Below are 21,686 nucleotides of genomic sequence, written 5' to 3' on the forward strand. Positions count from 1 at the left end.
ATGTCCCTTCCAAAAAACCCTCCCCAATCAGCACATGACGCAAAGAAAAAAAGAGGCGCAATGAGGTAGCTGACTGTGTGAGTAAGATTAGCGACCCTAGTGGCCGACACAAACACCGGGCCCATTTAGGAGTGGCACTGCAGTGTCACGCAGGATGTCCCTTCCAAAAAACCCTCCCCAATCAGCACATGACGCAAAGAAAAAAAGAGGCGCAATGAGGTAGCTGACTGTGTGAGTAAGATTAGCGACCCTAGTGGCCGACACAAACACCGGGCCCATTTAGGAGTGGCACTGCAGTGTCACGCAGGATGTCCCTTCCAAAAAACCCTCCCCAATCAGCACATGACGCAAAGAAAAAAAGAGGCGCAATGAGGTAGCTGACTGTGTGAGTAAGATTAGCGACCCTAGTGGCCGACACAAACACCGGGCCCATTTAGGAGTGGCACTGCAGTGTCACGCAGGATGTCCCTTCCAAAAAACCCTCCCCAATCAGCACATGACGCAAAGAAAAAAAGAGGCGCAATGAGGTAGCTGACTGTGTGAGTAAGATTAGCGACCCTAGTGGCCGACACAAACACCGGGCCCATTTAGGAGTGGCACTGCAGTGTCACGCAGGATGTCCCTTCCAAAAAACCCTCCCCAAACAGCACATGATGCAAAGAAAAATAAAAGAAAAAAGAGGTGCAAGATGGAATTGTCCTTGGGCCCTCCCACCCACCCTTATGTTGTATAAACAAAACAGGACATGCACACTTTAACCAACCCATCATTTCAGTGACAGGGTCTGCCACACGACTGTGACTGATATGACGGGTTGGTTTGGACCCCCCCCAAAAAAGAAGCAATTAATCTCTCCATGCACAAACTGGCTCTACAGAGGCAAGATGTCCACCTCATCATCACCCTCCGATATATCACCGTGTACATCCCCCTCCTCACAGATTATCAATTCGTCCCCACTGGAATCCACCATCTCAGCTCCCTGTGTACTTTGTGGAGGCAATTGCTGCTGGTCAATGTCTCCGCGGAGGAATTGATTATAATTCATTTTAATGAACATCATCTTCTCCACATTTTCTGGATGTAACCTCGTACGCCGATTGCTGACAAGGTGAGCGGCGGCACTAAACACTCTTTCGGAGTACACACTTGTGGGAGGGCAACTTAGGTAGAATAAAGCCAGTTTGTGCAATGGCCTCCAAATTGCCTCTTTTTCCTGCCAGTATAAGTATGGACTGTGTGACGTGCCTACTTGGATGCGGTCACTCATATAATCCTCCACCATTCTTTCAATGGTGAGAGAATCATATGCAGTGACAGTAGACGACATGTCCGTAATCGTTGTCAGGTCCTTCAGTCCGGACCAGATGTCAGCATCAGCAGTCGCTCCAGACTGCCCTGCATCACCGCCAGCGGGTGGGCTCGGAATTCTGAGCCTTTTCCTCGCACCCCCAGTTGCGGGAGAATGTGAAGGAGGAGATGTTGACAGGTCGCGTTCCGCTTGACTTGACAATTTTGTCACCAGCAGGTCTTTCAACCCCAGCAGACTTGTGTCTGCCGGAAAGAGAGATCCAAGGTAGGCTTTAAATCTAGGATCGAGCACAGTGGCCAAAATGTAGTGCTCTGATTTCAACAGATTGACCACCCGTGAATCCTTGTTAAGCGAATTAAGGGCTCCATCCACAAGTCCCACATGCCTAGCGGAATCGCTCCGTGTTAGCTCCTCCTTCAATGTCTCCAGCTTCTTCTGCAAAAGCCTGATGAGGGGAATGACCTGACTCAGGCTGGCAGTGTCTGAACTGACTTCACGTGTGGCAAGTTCAAAGGGCATCAGAACCTTGCACAACGTTGAAATCATTCTCCACTGCGCTTGAGACAGGTGCATTCCACCTCCTATATCGTGCTCAATTGTATAGGCTTGAATGGCCTTTTGCTGCTCCTCCAACCTCTGAAGCATATAGAGGGTTGAATTCCACCTCGTTACCACTTCTTGCTTCAGATGATGGCAGGGCAGGTTCAGTAGTTTTTGGTGGTGCTCCAGTCTTCTGTACGTGGTGCCTGTACGCCGAAAGTGTCCCGCAATTTTTCTGGCCACCGACAGCATCTCTTGCACGCCCCTGTCGTTTTTTAAATAATTCTGCACCACCAAATTCAAGGTATGTGCAAAACATGGGACGTGCTGGAATTTGCCCATATTTAATGCACACACAATATTGCTGGCGTTGTCCGATGCCACAAATCCACAGGAGAGTCCAATTGGGGTAAGCCATTCCGCGATGATCTTCCTCAGTTGCCGTAAGAGGTTTTCAGCTGTGTGCGTATTCTGGAAACCGGTGATACAAAGCGTAGCCTGCCTAGGAAAGAGTTGGCGTTTGCGAGATGCTGCTACTGGTGCCGCCGCTGCTGTTCTTGCGGCGGGAGTCCATACATCTACCCAGTGGGCTGTCACAGTCATATAGTCCTGACCCTGCCCTGCTCCACTTGTCCACATGTCCGTGGTTAAGTGGACATTGGGTACAACTGCATTTTTTAGGATACTGGTGAGTCTTTTTCTGACGTCCGTGTACATTCTCGGTATCGCCTGCCTAGAGAAGTGGAACCTAGATGGTATTTGGTAACGGGGGCACACTGCCTCAATAAATTGTCTAGTTCCCTGTGAACTAACGGCGGATACCGGACGCACGTCTAACACCAACATAGTTGTCAAGGCCTCAGTTATCCGCTTTGCAGCAGGATGACTGCTGTGATATTTCATCTTCCTCGCAAAGGACTGTTGAACAGTCAATTGCTTACTGGAAGTAGTACAAGTGGGCTTACGACTTCCCCTCTGGGATGACCATCGACTCCCAGCAGCAACAACAGCAGCGCCAGCAGCAGTAGGCGTTACACGCAAGGATGCATCGGAGGAATCCCAGGCAGGAGAGGACTCGTCAGAATTGCCAGTGACATTGCCTGCAGGACTATTGGCATTCCTGGGGAAGGAGGAAATTGACACTGAGGGAGTTGGTGGGGTGGTTTGCGTGAGCTTGGTTACAAGAGGAAGGGATTTACTGGTCAGTGGACTGCTTCCGCTGTCACCCAAAGTTTTTGAACTTGTCACTGACTTATTATGAATGCGCTGAAGGTGACGTATAAGGGAGGATGTTCCGAGGTGGTTAACGTCCTTACCCCTACTTATTACAGCTTGACAAAGGGAACACACGGCTTGACACCTGTTGTCCGCATTTCTGTTGAAATAGTTCCACACCGAAGAGCTGATTTTTTTGGTATTTTCACCAGGCATGTCAACGCCCATATTCCTCCCACGGACAACAGGTGTCTCCCCGGGTGCCTGACTTAAACAAACCACCTCACCATCAGAATCCTCCTGGTCAATTTCCTCCCCAGCGCCAGCAACACCCATATCCTCCTCATCCTGGTGTACTTCAACACTGACATCTTCAATCTGACTATCAGGAACTGGACTGCGGGTGCTCCTTCCAGCACTTGCAGGGGGCGTGCAAATGGTGGAAGGCGCATGCTCTTCACGTCCAGTGTTGGGAAGGTCAGGCATCGCAACCGACACAATTGGACTCTCCTTGTGGATTTGGGATTTCGAAGAACGCACAGTTCTTTGCGGTGCTACTGCTTTTGCCAGCTTGAGTCTTTTCATTTTTCTAGCGAGAGGCTGAGTGCCTCCATCCTCATGTGAAGCTGAACCACTAGCCATGAACATAGGCCAGGGCCTCAGCCGTTCCTTGCCACTCCGTGTGGTAAATGGCATATTGGCAAGTTTACGCTTCTCCTCCGACAATTTTATTTTAGGTTTTGGAGTCCTTTTTTTACTGATATTTGGTGTTTTGGATTTGACATGCTCTGTACTATGACATTGGGCATCGGCCTTGGCAGACGACGTTGCTGGCATTTCATCGTCTCGGCCATGACTAGTGGCAGCAGCTTCAGCACGAGGTGGAAGTGGATCTTGATCTTTCCCTAATTTTGGAACCTCAACATTTTTGTTCTCCATATTTTAATAGGCACAACTAAAAGGCACCTCAGGTAAACAATGGAGATGGATGGATACTAGTATACAATTATGGACGGACTGCCGAGTGCCGACACAGAGGTAGCTACAGCCGTGAACTACCGTACTGTGTCTGCTGCTAATATAGACTGGTTGATAAAGAGATGTCGTAGTATGTATGTATGAAGAAGAAAGAAAAAAAAACCACGGTTAGGTGGTATACAATTATGGACGGACTGCCGAGTGCCGACACAGAGGTAGCCACAGCCGTGAACTACCGTACTGTACTGTGTCTGCTGCTAATATAGACTGGTTGATAAAGAGATGTCGTAGTATGTATGTATGAAGAAGAAAGAAAAAAAAACCACGGGTAGGTGGTATACAATTATGGACGGACTGCCGAGTGCCGACACAGAGGTAGCCACAGCCGTGAACTACCGTACTGTACTGTGTCTGCTGCTAATATAGACTGGTTGATAAAGAGATGTAGTAGTATGTATGTATAAAGAAGAAAGAAAAAAAAACCACGGGTAGGTGGTATACAATTATGGACGGACTGCCGAGTGCCGACACAGAGGTAGCCACAGCCGTGAACTACCGTACTGTACTGTGTCTGCTGCTAATATAGACTGGTTGATAAAGAGATGTCGTAGTATGTATGTATGAAGAAGAAAGAAAAAAAAACCACGGTTAGGTGGTATACAATTATGGACGGACTGCCGAGTGCCGACACAGAGGTAGCCACAGCCGTGAACTACCGTACTGTACTGTGTCTGCTGCTAATATAGACTGGTTGATAAAGAGATGTCGTAGTATGTATGTATAAAGAAGAAAGAAAAAAAAACCACGGTTAGGTGGTATACAATTATGGACGGACTGCCGAGTGCCGACACAGAGGTAGCCACAGCTGTGAACTACCGTACTGTACTGTGTCTGCTGCTAATATAGACTGGTTGATAAAGAGATGTCGTAGTATGTATGAATGAAGAAGAAAGAAAAAAAAACCACGGTTAGGTGGTATACAATTATGGACGGACTGCCGAGTGCCGACACAGAGGTAGCCACAGCCGTGAACTACCGTACTGTACTGTGTCTGCTGCTAATATAGACTGGTTGATAAAGAGATGTCGTAGTATGTATGTATAAAGAAGAAAGAAAAAAAAACCACGGTTAGGTGGTATACAATTATGGACGGACTGCCGAGTGCCGACACAGAGGTAGCCACAGCCGTGAACTACCGTACTGTACTGTGTCTGCTGCTAATATAGACTGGTTGATAAAGAGATGTAGTAGTATGTATGTATAAAGAAGAAAGAAAAAAAAACCACGGGTAGGTGGTATACAATTATGGATGGACTGCCGAGTGCCGACACAGAGGTAGCTACAGCCGTGAACTACCGTACTGTGTCTGCTGCGACTGGATGATAAATAATGATATAAAAAATATATATATATCACTACTGCAGCCGGACAGGTATATATATTATATAATGACGGACCTGCTGGACACTGTCTGTCAGCAGAATGAGTTTTTTATAGAATAAAAAAAAAAACACCACACAAGTGAAGTCACACGACGAGTGTTTAACTTTTTCAGGCAATCACAATATAGTATACTACTAACTATACTGGTGGTCAGTGTGGTCAGGTCACTGGTCAGTCACACTGGCAGTGGCACTCCTGCAGCAAAAGTGTGCACTGTTTAATTTTAATATAATATGTACTCCTGGCTCCTGCTATAACCTATAACTGGCACTGCAGTGCTCCCCAGTCTCCCCCACAATTATAAGCTGTGTGAGCTGAGCACAGTCAGATATATAATATATACATAGATGATGCAGCACACTGGGCTGAGCAGTGCACACAGATATGGTATGTGACTGAGTCACTGTGTGTACCGTTTTTTTCAGGCAGAGAACGGATATATTAAATAAAACAACTGCACTGCTGGTGGTCACTGTGGTCAGTCACTAAACTCTGCACTCTCTTCTACAGTATCAGCCTCAGGTCAATCTCTCTCTCTCTCTCTCTCTCCTAATCTAAATGGAGAGGACGCCAGCCACGTCCTCTCCCTATCAATCTCAATGCACGTGTGAAAATGGCGGCGACGCGCGGCTCCTTATATAGAATCCGAGTCTCGCGAGAATCCGACAGCGTCATGATGACGTTCGGGCGCGCTCGGGTTAACCGAGCAAGGCGGGAAGATCCGAGTCGCTCGGACCCGTGAAAAAAAACATGAAGTTCGTGCGGGTTCGGATTCAGAGAAACCGAACCCGCTCATCTCTAGTAATCGTAGCATTATAACTGAGTGATAATGGTACATTTACACCAGTGACGTGCGTTGGGGTGAGGCAGGTGAGACAGAGCCTTTCCTGTTATACTAGGGTATAAGCCAGAGTTTTGACTATATAAAGTATGTGAAAAATACAAAGAATTTATTAGAAATATCTTCTTTGTATTATGCTAATAATTTTTATAGTCAAAACTCTGGGGTAAAAAGTCTATGGCACATCTCTGATCAAAACTCACCAAATTTCCAGCAGTATATACTGCTGCACCTGTGTATAATGCCCACATGCACCCTTGGGCACATACATACCTCCCAACATGACCCTCTCCAGGAGGGACAAAATGCTCTGCTTCTGGACTTTATTTGTTAATTTATGATTATCTGCACCTGTGTTGAACAGGTTAATGGATAAGAAAGGTGTTTCAGCACAGGTGATGCCAATCATAAATTAGGAGGGAAGTCCAGAAGCTGAGCATTCTATCCCTCCTGGAGAGAGTCACGTTGGGAGGTATGCTCATATATTGCATGTAACTCTGGCTCTGGTACTAGCCAGTGCCTCCTGAGCCATTTACCTCACCACACGTGCCTGATTCACGCGCACGTTGTTTGATGAGGGTGTGATGACATAATTGTGGCTATGTAGCATTGTGCATATACAGAGATCCATTAAGCCAAATCTTCTGCTCCAAGGATTTGGTGGGTGCAAAAGCACATTGCTAATGATGATGATTATGAAACCATACACATAGGGGGTAATTCAGACCTGATCGTAGCAGCTATTTTTTTAGCAGTTGGGAAAAAACCATCTGCACTGCAGGGGGGAGGGGGGGGCAGATATAACATTTGCAGAGAGAGTTAAGGGCCCTACACACTGGCCGATTTTTTGAAAGATATGAACGATCTCGTTCATAAATGAACGAGAACTCGTTCATATCTTTCAGTGTGGAGACTCCTGCGATGAACGATGCACGGCCCCGCGCTCGTTCATCGCTGGTCTCCCGTCGGCTGTGCATGCAGGCCAATATGGACGATCTCGTCCATATTTGCCTGCACTTCAATGCAGCCGCGTGACGGGGGGAGTGAAGAAACTTCACTCCCCCCGTCACTGCCCCCCCGCCGCCGGGTCGCTCGTCGGCCGTATCCGCCGTCGGGCAGCTCGGCGGCGGGTCGGCCAGTGAGTAGGGCACTTTAGATTTGGGTGGGTTATTTTGTTTCTGTGCAAGGTAAATACTGGCTGCTTTATTTTTACACTGCAATTTAGAGTTAAGTTTAAACATACCACACCCAAATCTAACTCTCTCTGCACATGTTATATATGAACCCCCGGCAGTGCACATGGGCCCTCATTCTGAGTTGTTCGCTCGCTAGCTGCTTTTAGCAGCATTGCACACGCTAGGCCGCCGCCCTCTGGGAGTGTATCTTAGCTTAGCAGAATGGCGAACGAAACATTAGCAGAACTGCTACTAAATAATTCTTTGCAGTTTCTGAGTAGCTCAAGACCTACTCACAGATTGCGATCAGCTCAGTCCGTTTAGTTCCTGGTTTGACGTCACAAACACGCCCTGCGTTCGGCCAGCCACTCCCCCATTTCTCCAGACACTCCCGCGTTTTTCCCTGACACGCCTGCGTTTTTTAGCAAACTCCCGGAAAACGCTCAGTTACCACCCAGAAACGCCCCTTTCCTGTCAATCATTCACCGATCAGCAGTGAGACTGAAAAGCGCCGCAGGATCCACAGCAAAACTGCTACGTTTTTAGTTAAATAACTAAGCGCATGCGCCCTGCGTGCCTTGCGCATGCGCAATTAGCAACAAATCGCAGCATAGCGAAAATCGGCAACGAGCGAACAACTCGGAATGACCCCCATGGTTTTGCCCAACTGCTAACAAATTTGCTGCTACTATCAGGTCTGAATTACCCCCATGGATAGGAGTGTTGTGGTCACATAAAGGTATACTATAGGCATATGGGTTAATATCTAAATTTAGTTCTGGATGTATTGCATAATCCAGTTTATGTTTAAGGCATATCATAGTTCCATGATTTTATTTTTTTTAATAAGGCTCATTTTTTAAATGTATTATTTAATCTTTGGTTTTTCACTGCATGCTCATCATTCTATTTTTTAGTACAAATGGTATTTATGAAAAGAAATAACCTGAACTTTTTAAAAACATTATGTGCAGTATGCCAGTGAATACAGTAAGTGTTTTTCCATTAGCCGAGGAAATATTATTAACACTACACTTTGGGTCAATATTTGAATAGTGAAGGAAAGGAATGTCACCCCTTGTTTCATTTTCTCTTGTGAGACTTGTCATTAGACATTGCTTTAAATAATAAATGATCACACATGAATTAAATATCAAACACATCTTATAAGTGCTGCTATTTGTTCTCTACCTTCGGGTTGTGTTATTTCCTAGGTGCTTACAGTACTAGGGAATTTCAGGACAAATGCGTGTTGGCTGCCCATAATATTCTACATACCAACAAAGCCTCTCCTCAAAATATCCTTCTGGTGAGTTAACTATTTGATATGGCTATGCGTTTAGCTGTTTTGAAAATAACTCTGAATTCCTTAATTGCTATTCACAAAACACTAAAATTAGATGTTTAAGTGGCAAACTTTTGAAATAAAAATATGTGCATACTGTAGGTCAAAACTTACCTGCTTACACTGGCGTAATTATAATGGGTACAGTGTGTGCGGTGCACATGGGTCCCTGAGTCACAGGGGGGCCCACACCGCACGTGGCCGTCTTAACAGCAGTGTAGGCCCCTGGGCAAAGCAATGCACTGGTGCCCCTACCCATCCTCCATTGGTAGGGATGGGGGGTGCTATCAGCGGCAGCTTTGATTTCCCGTGGGCGGTGGGGGGTGTTCTATCTTCCACTCAGCATGTACTGTAGGACCTGGAGCAGTAACTCCTTAACTGCAAAGATGGTGGGAGATGGGGCGGGAGAGAGCATAAACTGTAGAAGAGGGCAATAGGCTGAATGAAGGGGCCCTGGAACATGACTTCCTGGATGGTAGGGGATGTTTAATATGCAAGAGAGATGTGGAGAGTGGAATGGGCTTAATATTCATCATTTTCCGGTGGGAGGGCAGCTTGTGGAAATATATTTCAGTTAGGAACTGGGGACTCGTGGACCAGAATTCAGGAGCAAGAGCAATCCACCAATGAAAATATAAAACTGCATATCAGGCATATGGACCTGGAGCAGGGACCAGCTGCTGAAAGGCTGATATCTCTAGTTCTGAGCTCTTGGAGTATATCCTCAGAAAAACTCTAAGTCAGACAGAACCGGAGATATCTGGCTGGGAAGAGCAATTAAAAGGTTTGGATGGGAACCACTGCTTTGAAGTCAGAAATCTCCGGTTCCCCAGGGCTATTTTTCAATAATCTGCTACCCCTGGAAAAAGGGGACCCTCATCTGTCAGCCTAGGGTCCTTATTCTCCTGGGGCCCTTGGGAAACTGCCCATTTAGCCCATATGAAGAGATGGTGCTGACCCCGCACACGCTGCACCCATTTCTTGAATACTTAACCCACCAAAGTCCCATGCTGGGGGCATCTGTGCTGCAGATATCTCTGGGTAAATGGTGTGGCAACCATTTTCGTGGAGTTTTGTGCATACACAGTAGAAAAATCACCACCGCACCATTTTCCCAGAGATTTGCACATCGCTGCATACGAGTCTGAGCTCTCTAGTGCTCAGACTCTACAGCTATGCCAGCAGAGAGGAGGGGGCCTGGATGGAGGAGGTTGGACACAGGCCCTACTCCTTTCTTAAAATGTCCCTGCTTGCTTTCAAATTATATAAGTATCCCACTACTCTCTTCCCTTTTACATGATATTTCATGATTTGTGTTAACTTACTGTAACCACTGTAGTGGCTGCCTCCTTTGTAATAGAGTTTCTTTCCTACGTCTACTGTATAAGCGCTGGAGAAAAGAGCTACAGTATATAAACATTATTATTATATTATTACACCTTTGTCAGGATGGCAAACAACTTGAAGGAAGTTCACCGTTTATATTGGTCAACTGTCCAATATTGATTTCCTGCCCACATGAAAAACAGCATCTTTATAAACCCTAAATTCCATCCCAACTCTGTCCTAATTTTTCTGGTAGCTCCGTCCTTTCCTACAGATGTGTCCTCATACATCATTGCTACAGTGGCACCAAACAGCCCCTCTTGGCGGGCTAGATCCCATAAGACTATGCCAGCGTCGGGCGTCTTGTTTGCCAAAAAATAATCTTGATATGCAACATTTGCATATCTGTGTGCGACTGAGTCTCTGAATCTGTATACGGAGTGCTACAAAGTAGCGGTCACAGCATTTTTCCAATACAAGTTCCATTGTGCTTCGCATACAAACTCCGTCACACACAATATACAAGTGTCACACATCAAATTAATCAGCACAATCTTCTGATGCACCCTACTGTAGTTGCATCGCATTGCGACTAAGATGCAATCTTGATAAAAAAATGACACGGAGTGACAGCAGAGTTGTACAGGACCTGGCGACTCACTCGCTCCAGGCACTTTGTGCTGCGTGGCATAGATGAGGACACATCTGTATATAAAGCTAACTAGCCTACGTGCTGTGTCTGACTTTTGGATTGTACCTGCACCCTGAGAGTTGCCATAGGGAATAAAAGCAGACTCTCCTCCAAACGCATGTGGTACAGTAAGCAATTTAACACTCCCCCTAGTGTCACCAAACCAGGTGGCACAGGGAGCACATATTTCCTAGTGCAATCACATATTTATGTAATAAACCAGATCTACAGTATGTTCGACTGTAAAGCTGAATCACTGTAGCAAAAGGAAACCAATAAGTAATTTTCTTGTTTACCTCATGATTGGTCAACAGCAAATATAATGGAGCATTGTCAATGACCTGCATACATTTTCTTCCAATCATGCAGTACTGAAAGGTCTCTGTAGCCCACTTTGGGGTCTATTCATGAAGCAGTAAAAAATGTGGAGAAGTGAGCCAGTGGAGAAGTTGCCTATGGCGACCAATCAGCATTAAAGTAACATTTATAATTTGCATATTAAAAAATTATACAGAGCAGCTGACTGGTTGCCATGGGAAACTTTTCCACTAGCTCACTTCTCCACTCATTTCACTGCTTCATGCATAGACCCCTAAGGGGTCTATTTTCTAAATCTTGGATGGCGATACAGTGAACGGAGATAAAGTACCAGCCATTCAGCTCCTTACTGCCATGTTACTGGATGGTTTTGAAACATGTTCCCCTTAGATAGCTTACTTGACCTACAGGATTATTACCCCACAGGGAGTATTACTGCTGAACAGAAATCTTCATCTCTTGTATGGGAATCACCAACATTTTGTTCCCTTGTTTAAATGATCAGAATACATCTGTCCTTCCATGTTTGGTTATAGGGAAAATCGCTCAACAACTATGCACACAACCACTTCAAACAAATGAAGTCTTGCAGTATGTTAGGCTCTAATTTAGTTTTACTTTTAATACCATAATCCTGGCCTCTTTGATATCCAAATCTTTTTCTAATGGGCAAAACTATGGGGTTAATTCAGAGTTGATTGTAGCAGCAAATTTGTTAGCAGTTGGTGAAAACCATGAAGGTGATTCAGAGTTGATCATAGCTGTGCTAAATTTAGCACAGCTACGATCAGGAACACTGACATGCGGGGGGATGCCCAGCACAGGGCTAGCACGCCCTGCATGTCAGTCCCTGACCCGACGCAGAAGTACAAAAGCATCGCACAGAGGTGATGTTTTCGTACTTCAGGAGTAGCTCCCGGCCAGCGCAGCTCCTGCGCGCTGGCAGGGAGCTACTAGTCGCTAACCGGGTCGCAGCGATAGCTTGTGATGTCACGCAGCCGCCGCGGGCCTCCCATGGCAAGGTCTGGCCACGTCTGCGTTGGGTGGACCGCGCCCTGCCCCCTCCTGCCCAGAGACCGCCTCTGCCTGTCAATCAAGCAGTGGCGATCGCTAGCTAAAAACAGCCGTCGGCAGTTCAGGCCTGATTGCTGCTGTGCAAACACGCACAGCACCGAGATCAGGTCTGAATTAGCCCCCATGTGCACTGCGGGGGGGGGGGGGGGGGCAGATATAACATGTGTAGAGAGAGTTAGATTTGGGTGGGATGTATGTGTTCAAACTGAAATCTAAATTGCAGTGTAAAAATAAAGCAGGCATTATTTACCCTGCACAGAAACAATATAACCCACCCAAATCTAACTCTCTCTGCAAATGTTATATTTGCCACACCTGCAGTGCACATGGGCCCTCATTCCGAGTTGTTCGCTCGCTAGCTGCTTTTAGGAGCAGTGCAATCGCTAAGCCGCCACCCTCTGGGAGTGTATCTTAGCTTAGCAGAAGTGCGAATGAAAGGATCGCAGCGCTGCTACAAAAAAAGATTGTGCAGTTTCATAGTAGCTGCAGACCTACTCCTAGCTTGCTATCACTTCAGACTGTTTAGTTCCTGTTTTGACGTCACAAACACGCACTGCGTTCGGCCAGCCACTCCCCCGTTTCTCCAGCCACTCCTGCATTTTTATCTGGCATGCCTGCGTTTTTACACACACTCCCCAAAAATGGCCAGTTACCACCCAGAAAAACACCCACTTCCTGTCAATTAATCTGCGGCCAGCAGTGAGACTGAAAAGCGTCGCTAGAGCTTGTGTGAAACTACGTCGGCTCTTGTGAAAGTACGACACGTGTGCGCATTGCGCACCATACGCATGTGCAGAAATGCAGATTTTTAGCCTGATCGCTGTGCTGCGAACAACGGCAGCTAGCGATCAAATCGGAATGACCCCCAAGGTTTTGCCCAACTGCTAACAAATTTGCTGCTACGATCAGGTCTGAATTACCCCCCATGTACACTGCAGGTGGGGCAAATGTACGATGTGCAGAGAGAGTTAGATTTGGGTGAGTTTCTGTGCAGGGTAAATACTGGCTGCTTTATTTTTACACTGCAATTTAGATTTCAGTTTGAACATACCCCAGCTAAGTCTAACTCTCACGGCACATGTTATATCTGCCCCCCCCTGCAGTGCACATAGGGTGTCATTCAGATCTGAAAGCTAGGCAGTGATTCTTGCTGTCCTGCGTTCAGATTAGAGATGAGCGGGTTCGGTTCGTCAAGATACGAACCCCCCCGAACTTCACCTATTTTACACGGTTCCGAGGCAGCCTCGGATCTTCCCGCCTTGCTCGGTTAACCCGAACACGCCCAAACGTCATCATCCCGCTGTCGGATTCTCGCGAGATTCGTATTCTATATAAAGAGTCGCGCGTCACCGCCATTTTCCACTCGTGCATTGGAGATTGAACGGAGAGGATGTGGCTGCGTTCTCTCCCTGAAAAGCTCCGTTATCTGTGCTCAGTGTGCTACAAATATCTGTGCTCAGTGTGCTGAAAATATCTACGTTCTCTGCCTGAAAATGCTCCATATCTGTGCTCAGTGTGCTGCAAATATCTGTGCTCAGTGTGCTGCATTGTGGGGACTGGGTACCACCACTATTATAGTAGTAAAGTACAGTAGGCCATTGCTGTGTATCTTGCAGCTCTGTGTCAAGTATACTATCTCTGTGCTGTATTATTGTGACCAGTATATAGTAGGAGAGTGCAGCATTTTGGTGACCAGCAGTATACATATATAGTACAGTACAGTAGGCCATTGCTGTGTATCTTGCAGCTCTGTGTCAAGTATACCATGTCTGTTCTGCATTATTGTGACCAGTATATAGTAGGACAGTGCAGCATTTTGGTGACCAGCAGTATACATATATAGTACAGTACAGTAGGCCATTGCTGTGTATATTGCAGCTCTGTGTCAAGTATACTATCTCTGTGCTTCATTATTGTGACCAGTATATAGTAGGACAGTGCAGCATTTTGGTGACCAGCAGTATACATATATAGTACAGCAGAGCCGGATTAAGGGGGGTGCCCCGGGGATACGTACCCCAGGCCCCCCTTTCCAAAAGGGCCCCCCCGCCGCTATCCCACAGATCGGATCTGTGTTCTGATCCGATCTGTGTTTCTGAGCTGTGGCCGTCATTGCAGCGGAGGTGTCCTGGTCAGCTGCGCTCAGCTGTTTTTCATGTGGTGGGCTGCAGGGTGCGCGCAGGCTGGTTCATCGATTGCTGATTGCCGAGTCGTTGCCTAGCTGCCGGGGACAGACGTGCAGGAGGGTTGATCGCGGCAGAGTCTGTAGCGGCTGGTAAGTAACACACACACACACCTCTCTCTCTCATAGGGGCCACACTGTCTTACGTGCCCCGGGCCCCCCATGGTCGTAATCCGGCCCTGTAGTACAGTACAGTAGGCCATTGCTGTGTATCTTGCAGCTCTGTGTCAAGTATACTATCTCTGTGCTGCATTATTGTGACCAGTATATAGTAGGAAAGTGCAGCATTTTGGTGACCAGCAGTATACATATATAGTACAGTACAGTAGGCCATTGCTGTGTATCTTGCAGCTCTGTGTCAAGTATACTATCTCTGTGCTGCATTATTGTGACCAGTATATAGTAGGACAGTGCAGCATTTTGGTGACCAGCAGTATACATATATAGTACAGTACAGTAGGCCATTGCTGTGTATCTTGCAGCTCTGTGTCAAGTATACTATCTCTGTGCTGCATTATTGTGACCAGTATGTATACTGTACTGTGCGACGTGTGTTATACACCTGGTGATTTTATACATCCTGTAATCTGTACTGAGTGATGTGTGAGATACACCTGGGGATTATACACCCTATATTATTATTATTCTTTATTTATATGGTGACACAAGGGTTCCGCAGCGCCCAATTACAGAGTACATAAATAATCAAACAGGAAAACAGCAACTTACCGTTGATGACAGTATAGGACAAGTACAGGGTAAATAAACATAGTTATATCAGCAGATGACACTGGAATAAGTATCAGGTGGCAGAAGACTGCTGGATGTGGTACAGTTGAAGATTATTAAAGTAAGACAAAGGATAAGCACACGAGGGAAGAGGGCCCTGCTCATGAGAGCTTACAATCTAAAGGGGAGGGGTAGACAGACATGGGTGACACAGATGGGGTACATAGAGAACGTGGAACAGAGGGTTAGGATGAGATATGGCTGGGTTTGGTGAAGAAGTGGACCCCCAGAAGGCACAAGTCAATACTTAACATTGCAACATTTTACTAGGCTATGCAGGAGAAAATTAAAAATAGGGGGGAAAAAACAGAATCGATAACTTCTACCACTTTCAAAAAGGTCAATGGAAGCTGAAATAATGGACAACTACCTCATGGAAGCCAGATACAGTATACCAAACAGTACTTAGCAGAGTTAGGAATGAGTACTTATGAAATACAGTAACATTTTGTCATAATATTTCAGAAACTGCATGGCTGGTCTCTTGCACTCTTTTGCTCTAATACACCACCTGCTTTAGGTTTTATATTCAAAAACATTATGTCTCCATAATCCCAAAAACGTCAGTCTTCTTGGAAAGTGGTTTGTTCCTTTGTAAGGGAAAGAGAACAAACGTTCTCAAACAACGGTTTCTCAATTTCTTTTTCCTCTGGGAAGGGATTGTGGATTCGCAGGAATATCTGAGCATTTCTGTAATCAGAAAGCAGCGACTTTCTACAAATGTTTATGAATAATTCCAGTGATTTTGTCATTTTCTTCCAGTGATTTGGACCAATAATACCATTGATTAGAACAAATAATTCCTGTGATTTTGTCATTTTCTTCCAGTGATTTGGACCAATAATACCATTGATTAGAACAAATAATTCCTGTTATTTTGTCATTTTCTTCCAGTGATTTGGACCAATAATACCATTGATTAGAACAAATAATTCCTGTGATGTTGTCATTTTCTTCCAGTGATTTGGACCAATAATACCATTGATTAAAACCAATAATTCCTGTGATGTTGTCATTTTCTTCCAGTGATTTGGACCAATAATACCATTGATTAGAACCAATAATTCCTGTTATTTTGTCATTTTCTTCCAGTGATTTGGACCAATAATACCATTGATTAGAACTAATAATTCCTGTGATTTTGTCAGTTTCTTCCAGTGATTTGGACCAATAATACCATTGATTAGAACGAATAATTCCTGTGATTTTGTCATTTTCTTCCAGTGATTTGGACCAATAATACCATTGATTAGAACGAATAATTCCTGTGATTTTGTCATTTTCTTCCAGTGATTTGGACCAATAATACCATTGATTAGAACGAATAATTCCTGTGATTTTGTCATTTTCTTCCAGTGATTTGGACCAATAATACCATTGATTAGAACGAATAATTCCTGTGATTTTGTCATTTTCTTCCTGTGATTTGGACCAATAATAACATTGATTAGAACGAATAATTCCTGTGATTTTGTCATTTTCTTCCAGTGATTTGGACCAATAATACCATTGATTAGAAAGTCGCTTAGCTTAGCCATCCAGCGACCACAGTGCACCTCTTTTTCTCTTTTCTTAGCATCATGTGCTGTTTGGGGACTATTTTTTTAAGTGCCATCCTGTCTGACACTGCAGTGCCACTCCTAGATGGGCCAGGTGTTTGTGCCGCCCACTTGGGTCGCTTAGCTTAGTCATCCAGCAATCTCTGTGCAAATTTTAGGACTAAAAATAATATTGTGAGGTGTGAGGTTTTTAGAATAGGCTGGAAATGAGTGGAAATTATTGGTTATTGAGGTTAATAATACTATGGGATCAAAATTATCCCCAAAGTCTATGATTTAAGCTGTTTTTGAGGGTTTTTTTTTTTTAAAAACACCCGAATCCACCACACACCCGAATCCGACAAAAAATTTTCAGGGAGGTTTTGCCAAAACGCGTCCAAATCCAAAACACGGCCGTGGAACCGAATCCAAAACCAAAACACAAAACCCGAAAAATTTGCGGTGCACATCTCTAGTTCAGATAACCGCCACCTACAGGGGGAGTGCATTTTTGCTGTGTAAATGTGCGATCGCATGTGTAGCAGAGCTGCACAAACTGATTTTGTGCAGTCTCTGCGCAGCCCAGGACTTACTCAGCCGCTGCGATCACATCAGGATGTGGGGACCGGATTTGACGTCAGATCCCGCCTGCGTTTTTCCAGACACTCCCTGAAAACGGTCAGTTACCACTCACAAATGGACTCTTCCTGTCAATCTTCTTGTGAATAGATCCTTTGTACAATCCCGTCGCTGACAGATGATCCCCGTTGCAGCCGTTCCTGGCATGCGCAGTTACGATCTGATCACCCGCTGTGCAAAAACGCACAGCAGCGATCTGATCTGAATGACCCCCATGGTTTTGCCCATTAGAGAAAGAGTTTGCTATTGTGATCCATGCTGAAAATATTTTTTTCTGTTTGCTGTACGTATATTAAGTTGTTATGCTGCACTGATCTTAGTTTGTATATGAGCAGGTCTAAATTCTACTGTATATGTTTTTGATGTCTGTTTTATTTTTGTGTTGCTGAGGTGCTTTAAATTGTTATTTCATTTGACAAATCACTTTGTTTTGTTTAATGACAATAAAGTTGTACTGTATTGTATTTTTGAGGTTTCCTTTTTTTGGGCTTCACTTAGATGATGTTGAACTACTGTACAGTAGACAGAATATCTCATTACCACTCCTGCATTTCAGCTTTGGTGGATGACAGATTTGGCTCACTTGGAGATTGTTGTTTCCAACCCTCCTTCAACATTCCCCTGGACTGTCTCCCATAGAGTAACTTAAAAGGACTAAACCCATGAGAGGCTAGGAGTACCTCCCGTATTGAAGGTGCAGTATTATTAAGTTGTGCAAGAGAGTATCCTTATCTCTTTTCTTCTGAGCTATTGCCTTCTTCAACATATGCTTCAAGGTTCTGTTAAAGTATTCTACCAAGCCATCAATTTCTGGATGATCTACTTAAGTATGTACAGCCATTACCCCATAAAGCTGACATTAATATGTTTGGACATAAAAGTGGTACCAGGATGTAGTTAAGTGACCGGTGGTCAGGAGACCGCTGATCACAATACCTCCATCTACATACTGGCCACCCACAATCTCGACAGTCGGCATGTCAACTAACAGGGACTATTTCCACACGGGAATAGTTCAGCTTGCCCCCCGCTAGGAATCTCAATGCCGGGATGCCGGCATCGGTATGGTGACCGGGGTCACACAATACAAAACCTTGGTACCTTGATCTGTGAAGATCTCCTTGGTATTCCCAAGAGAGTTATCATCAGTAACAATTCCTCAGCTATGGTGCTGCTTGAACAGGTCTGTGTTGCAGAATAATCGACTCCTACCAAAATAATCTGTTAACCCCAAACTGACTTGGGTCTACCAGACCAGCAAAGTACATGCAAGTATGCTCAAAATGGAGTTAGCATTGTAAAGATGATTCCAAAATCCTGTAGAGGAAACTGTCATGATATCAGATTCTAGTCCCCATCTCTTTCCCCAGGCAGCAACATTTCATCCACCATTATTTCCCAAGTTTGCATCTCAAAAGGGTAGTTAATACAGAGCAGTGCATTTGGAACCTAGAGAGGATCTGTCTCTCAGCACGTGTATATAACAGCCTTCTATTCTACTGCTGTCTCTTTCCCTTTTAGCTATCATTTCAATTGCAATCAAAAACACATTTTGCATACTGTATTTTGGGAAGATTTTATTTGCTGTTTCAGAAGGAGAAGCAAACTAATGGCATTTTCTCTCAATTAAAAGTCTTCTTTAAAAATAAGGTATCATTTTGGGGCACTGCATAAAAAAGTACTGATATTGATAATACAAAGGAATTAAATAGTGCCAAAATAGGCTCAGTATATGCGTGAGAAAGGTGCCAGTGGCTTAGTGGTTAACGTTTTGTTTTTCTATTAAAAGCAGGGCCATAGAGAGCTAACCCAGATATTTTCAGGGGTGTATGAATTATTTGTGGGAGGTGTGGTAATGTCCTCTTTGAAAAAAATAAATAACATGGGGGCTGCCATGAGCCCCCCAGCAAGGGTCACATACAGGTGGGGCGGCATCCATTGTGATTGCACCCCAGCCCCCCATTCCCTCCACATAGGCAGAGGAGACTGCTACTGCTGCTCAGCGGAAGCATCCTTCTTGGCCCCAGTGCAATCTTGCACACAGAAGAGTGTCTGACAGGTAATAGGGGCGGCCAAAAGACCTGAGCTCTGCCAGGCCCCTCCAACAAGCCTGGGCATGGGTAATTAGTACTTGCCCCCCACCCTTTCAGTGGTCCTGATTTTAAGTCAGATAAGTGCTATATTAAGCATGTTAGCAGCCATATGCAATATTTATTGGGAACTTTGTTGGCATGGTGAAATCCATAGAACTACCTTTTGCAGCAGGTCCATGTAAGAGCTACAGCAAATTTTCAGTGTCATAAAAATCCCCCCTCCCTTATATCAAAAGGTATTTCTCCACCTACCATAATCTTATTTCCTTCTTGAGCCAAATAATCATGGGAGAGAATTAGCTGGTCATTCATAGATGGACTAGGATTGATGTGGATGTTGTACTATGTGTTTGCACAAACCATGATTTCTAATATATAAACAGGTGACACCAAATCTGAGTTAAGATAGATACACACTATGAGATTTTTTATGGTCGAACTGACAAACGGGCCACTGGAATCTGCATCACGCATTTAGCGCTTTTTTTTTTTTATTACAGTTTGCGATTTTCAGCTACACCAAACTGAATTTGCATATGTCCATCCACAGGAAGATGAGGTAATCAGGATAAACAATAGGAAATATGGGCAGTTTATCGAGAATGCCCACACACTGCATGATATCACTACCTTTTGGCCTATATCTTCTGGCAAGTGTAAATGATCGGATAATCAATGGCTTGCATCGCTAGCAATTTTTTGACCGTTTTATCGATGAAATGATGAAATGCATTGCTCATGCTTACACATTACACTGTACAATAAAACAGACCAATCACCTGATTATTGGAAAATCAGTCCAATAATTATATACAGTAGTGTGTAGACAGCTGTAGACTGAGGTTCTCTGGTGTGTCAGAATACAAATGAGTGTGCTGACAGAGTTGCTCCTAAGGGGTGGAGGGGGGCTGTAAGTTATATCACAAGACCTGTTATGCGCATACGCAGACCCCAAACCATCAGATTTGCACACAAATCCGAATCAGACGCAGAAAGAGAAAAAGGAGAAAAATAAAGAGTGTGATATACATAAAGTTCAATAGTGATGAATAGATAAATTAACATGCGATCATTTGATCCTCACATTACAAGGGAAGCGGTTAAAATATCACCAGTCCTGTCGGTCACAATACTGAAGTCGGAATCCCAACAGGGGATGAGATGAAATGCTGCTGCTGGAATACCAGTGACGCAGGCTATTCTTCCTCTGTGGGTGTTGGGTGTGGTTCATTAGGTACATTGAGTTAGGTCGACATACATTGGGTTGACCATGTTTGGTCGACATGCATTAGGTCGACATGGTCACTAAGTCGACATGGTCATTCGGTTGACATCTACTAGGTTGACATGGAAAAAGGTCGACATGAGTTTTTTTTTTAGTTTTTTTGGTGTCGTTTTCTTTGAAAAGTGACCGGGAACCCCAATTAGTGCACCGTGTCCCCTTGCATGGCTCGCTTCGCTCACCATGCTTCAGGCCCGGTGCCTTGCTCCACTACCTCTGCGCTCGGCACAGGTTACCGTTTCCAATTGTAGTCCACGTGGATCGGTAAGTATGAAAAAGGTCAAAAAATGAAAAATATTGTGAAAAACTCATGTTGACCCTCTGCAAGCATTCTGACAGATGCCCCGCTGCAGGCATTCTGGCAGACGGGATCTCGCTGTCGGGATCATGACAGCCAGCATTCCGTCTGCTGGCAAATCGTATGTATCCCCATTACAACTATTTTTTTCATGATACATTACTTTCATTTAAACTTTTAAAGTTCGAAACAGATTCTCTTTTATGTAAAAAAAAAAAATCATGTATTAGATGTGTTGTTAATATTGTACCACAGCTCCTTGTAGTGCTCCTTGCCGCTTATGAATAAAACAACATCTTAGTAGTAAAAGGAAAATAAAGCTGTAATTTCATTGCCTGAACTTCAGATATATTAGATGTGTTATAACTGGAACTAATGTTGTATAAGACATTTATGAGGCCAGGCAGTTTAGGGTTAAAGCATAGAATGCCTACACTGGGAATAAGTTCTAGAGTCGAGCTGTTTTGTTGCTGACATTAATGTTAATGGACTCTATAATTCTCTGGAACGCACACACTTGCTTCCCTCACATCCTCCCTACAGAAAAAGCCATAATGTAATCAGCGCTGATGCATTGCTGAGGAGGCTCCGTCTGTTTTATGACTAC

Source organism: Pseudophryne corroboree, chromosome 2 (assembly GCF_028390025.1).
Source record: "Pseudophryne corroboree isolate aPseCor3 chromosome 2, aPseCor3.hap2, whole genome shotgun sequence".
Taxonomy (NCBI): domain Eukaryota; kingdom Metazoa; phylum Chordata; class Amphibia; order Anura; family Myobatrachidae; genus Pseudophryne; species Pseudophryne corroboree.